This window comes from Nicotiana sylvestris, chromosome 1, assembly GCF_000393655.2.
Source record: "Nicotiana sylvestris chromosome 1, ASM39365v2, whole genome shotgun sequence".
Taxonomy (NCBI): Eukaryota; Viridiplantae; Streptophyta; class Magnoliopsida; order Solanales; family Solanaceae; genus Nicotiana; species Nicotiana sylvestris.
The window spans coordinates 182,359,228-182,363,057 of record NC_091057.1 but is presented as its reverse complement, the minus strand read 5'-3'; positions in this window follow the sequence as shown (position 1 = coordinate 182,363,057).

Genomic DNA, 3,830 nt, shown 5'->3' with positions numbered 1-3,830 from the left:
AGATTTTTGGTCTCATTTACTTATGAGCCAAACCCTAGAAGACCCCTCCCTCTTCTTAAGCCGCCGCCGCCCTCCTCCACTGCCACCACCGTGCGCCACCTTCGGTGGTGCTCCAGACACCACCAAAATTTCACCCTTTCTTCCTCTCAACTTCCTCTTTCCATATCTTCAAATAAAATCCTTCAAAACCCTCATAAAATCCACGAAATTTAGATCTAGGAAAGCCCTAGCCGCACTTTTTTGTTAAATCCGTGAATATTGAGCCACCCCTTTCACCCAACGCCTACATAGAAGTATATAGCTCGACAAGGGCTATAATTTGGCATTGGTCTTAACCCGAAACTCTGGCTACCGAAATTCCGCGACCCCACTGCCCGCCACCACTACTTCTCTTTTTCTATTTTTTTTTCTTTTTTTCGACCCCAAAGGCATTTGTTTCCTTTTGGCAAGACGCGAGAATATATTGGTTTAACGCCTGCCAAAAAGAAACATGCGCCTCGGGTTCGGACAACCACCAATTGGTATCCCCGACATCTTCTCGTGGCTTGAACAATGTCAAATGCCCTCGATTGGTATAAACCTTATTTCCTTTTTATCTTCTCTGATTTTTTGCTTTTGTAATTAATATTAGTTTTAAAAGGTTTAATTTCTATTAACATCGCCGTTGTTTATGTGCAATTGAGTATTAGTTTTTAATTACATGTTACTTTATAAATGCGAATTTTAGTTCTTCGACCTAGCCGATCGAGTAGTTCGTTATTGTCTATTAGTTCTGATTTTTGGTTCTTCGACCTAGCTGATCGTCTATTTTGTGCGAATTTGTTAAGTTTGAATCTTCAGTTTTCCGACCTAGCCGGTCGATAGTTAAGTGTTTTATGCTAGTTTCATGAAAAATCAAAAAGATTAGTTGAATCATTTACTTAGTTAGTCGTTTGTTAAGTTGTTATTAGCCATATGTAATAGTTTAGTAATGCTCGTTTAGTTTCTGTTTCACGCGATGGTTTGTAATCTCAATCGCTTCATGTTAGTTTGCACAAAATCAAATTGAATTGAATCTAGTTTGTTTGAATACTTAGTTCGGTTACCTTTTAAGTCTTGTTTTTGCTGTATCAATCCATAGTTTGGTCAGTTTGAAGGTTTGAGTTCTAAATTCAGCTATTTGTTGGTAAAGATAGAGAGTGCTTGAGTGTAGGGCCTTTATTTGTTTGCTTTTCACTGTTGCGGACTGTTTTGAAGTACAATACTCCAAAATTCTGTTCACAATTGGTAAGAAAAACTATTCATTGGATAAAATTCTGGTTTTGGACAGATTTTTGGTCAAAAAAATCTATCATTTTTTGGACAAATTTTTGGCTAAACACAAAATCTATCCCATGGCACCTTCTCCTCTCCTATAAAGGTGAGGTCTCTTTACACACTCTAGGACACTTTTTGAACCTCTTTAGAGTTGTCTGAATATCTTTACTCATCTTACACTAAAAAAAAGGAACAGAAAGTTTGAGATGAAAAGATAAAAGAAACTTATGCAAACTTTTATCCAAAAAAAAACATTTTTTTCTGAAAAGCAAAAAGAAAGGTTCTGCAGTCTCCCTTGGTTCTTTAGGTCCTCCTTGGTTCTTTAGGTCCTTCAAGCTTGTTGATTTCTGGGTTTCATTTGGTTTAAGTTGTTGTTGACTGCTGCGGTTTGCTAAGTTCTTGCTGTGTTCATTGAGTAGATAACTTCAGAGCTATCCATTGCTGGGTTTCTTTCTTTTATTGTAAGGATTCTGCTGCGTTTAGGTAATCCTATCAACTCCTTTGTATAATTTTAATTATTATTAATAATAAGCATGCAGTTTTGAGATGTATCTTGACTCCTCATCTTTGTGTTTGAATAATGGTGAATGTTTATTGAATCTGCTTGCTTTGTTTTGAATCAGCCTTTTCCTAATATTTATGAATCTTTGATGTCATTTGAGTTCATAAAAGACGTTTAGTTTGAGTTAATAATTTAGAACCATATATAATCTTTCTCGGTCGATACTAAGGGCAATGGCTTCTGCTGCAATTGACATTTGATGGCCCGAGCTTTATAATAAAGCAGCATGTTTTCACTACTACAAAAATCAGGGTTTAGCGACGGACAAATTCTGTAGCTAAATAGAAAAATTCGTCGCTAATCTCATTTAGCGACGGATTAGCGACGGATTATCAAAAGATTCTGCTAGCTACGAGCGTAAAATTAGCGACGACGTTCGTAGCTAATTCCAGTTTTTTTTGTAGTGTTTGTCCATTTTCCTCTCTTTTAATTTATGATAAAAAGTGAGTAATGAAAGGTTAAGTAAGGACTATGTGTTTGATGGGAAGCTAACTGTTGTTTTGGCATATTGGGGTGTTAAGTTTTGGTCGCATGCGTTAGGCTTCTTGTGAACCAAATCTTTTTGAAAACTAAAATATTTTGAACTCATTCTTGTTACTTTTGAGCCAAATTTCTTAAAGTTCATCTTTCTTAAAGGATGAAAATGTTACTGTTAAATAAGTTCAATGTTTGAAAAGATTTTTCTTTCTTTTCTTAGATTGAGTCAGTTTATTCTTGAAGTTTTTGAGTTTGGACTAAGTAAAAAAAAACTATCTTTGGTTCTTTAGTATTCCACGTCAGACAAATATCACTTATTATTGAGAAAAATGGAGCTAATTATTTTATTTTAATCTTTGTTAAATGCCAGAATGTAGTTAATAATACATTAGTTGTGATTATAGAAAAATACTCCTTTGGTTAAAATTCTGATTGGAGTGGGAGTGTTTCCTTGTGTTGAATCTTTGAAAACTAAGAACTTTAAATGGCTCTTTTTAGCTTTAATTCATTCTTGTAACTTGCTTATGTAACCATTCTTTGGGTGTCGTTTGTTCCATATGAATACTTCTTTGTGATATTTTTGTACGCCGGTGTCATGGGCGAGTTTGAATTATTTGAGCCACATAAGCTTTAGTCGAAGCAGTTAGCCAAATAACTTAAGAACTTTTAATTAATTAGTTTAATATTTCTCAAAAGCGCTAAGCAACTAGTAGGCGCGCTTTAACTTTTTTATTTACGGATTCGCTTGCGTAGCGTGATGTTTAATATTCGATAAATTAATAACTTCATACCATGCCCATTAGTTTTAGCTAATTTTTAATTTTGTTAATCCTTTGCTAAAATCGCGGATTCGCTTGTGTAGCGCGACATTTGACTTTTAATAATTTTCAAGAATTAATCTTCTCAAATGTTGTAATTTCTCAAAAATACTACAAATAATTGATTATCATGATTTCGGATTTGCTTGCGAAGCACAATTATGATAGGTCAATTAATCTTATTTTTCATTCATGGACTCGCTTGCGTAGCGTGATGCTTAACAATTAATAAGTTAATTCATCAGTTTCATATCATATTCAATAGTTTTAATTAATTTCTCAATCTTTTTGTCATAATCGCGGATTCGCTTGCATAGTGCGGTAGATTACATTTAATAAATTTCAAAAAAAATTAATTTTCTCAAATGTAGCAATTTTTTCCAAATGTAATAACGTGTTAATAATTCTTTGCGCAGATTCGCTTGCGTAGCACTGTTATGACTAAATCAATAAATTTTGTCTTGATCACGCATTCGTCTGCATAGTGTGATAATGACATCTTATTACTCAAATATTTTTAATAATTCTAATAATCAAGCGATGAAAGCGGACATAGGTAAAAATATGAGAACCAAATAAAACACAATTTATTCAAAATAATATTAGCCAAATATAGTCAATAAAGCGACCGTGCTAGAACCACGGGACTCGAGGAATGCCTTACACCTTCTCCCCAA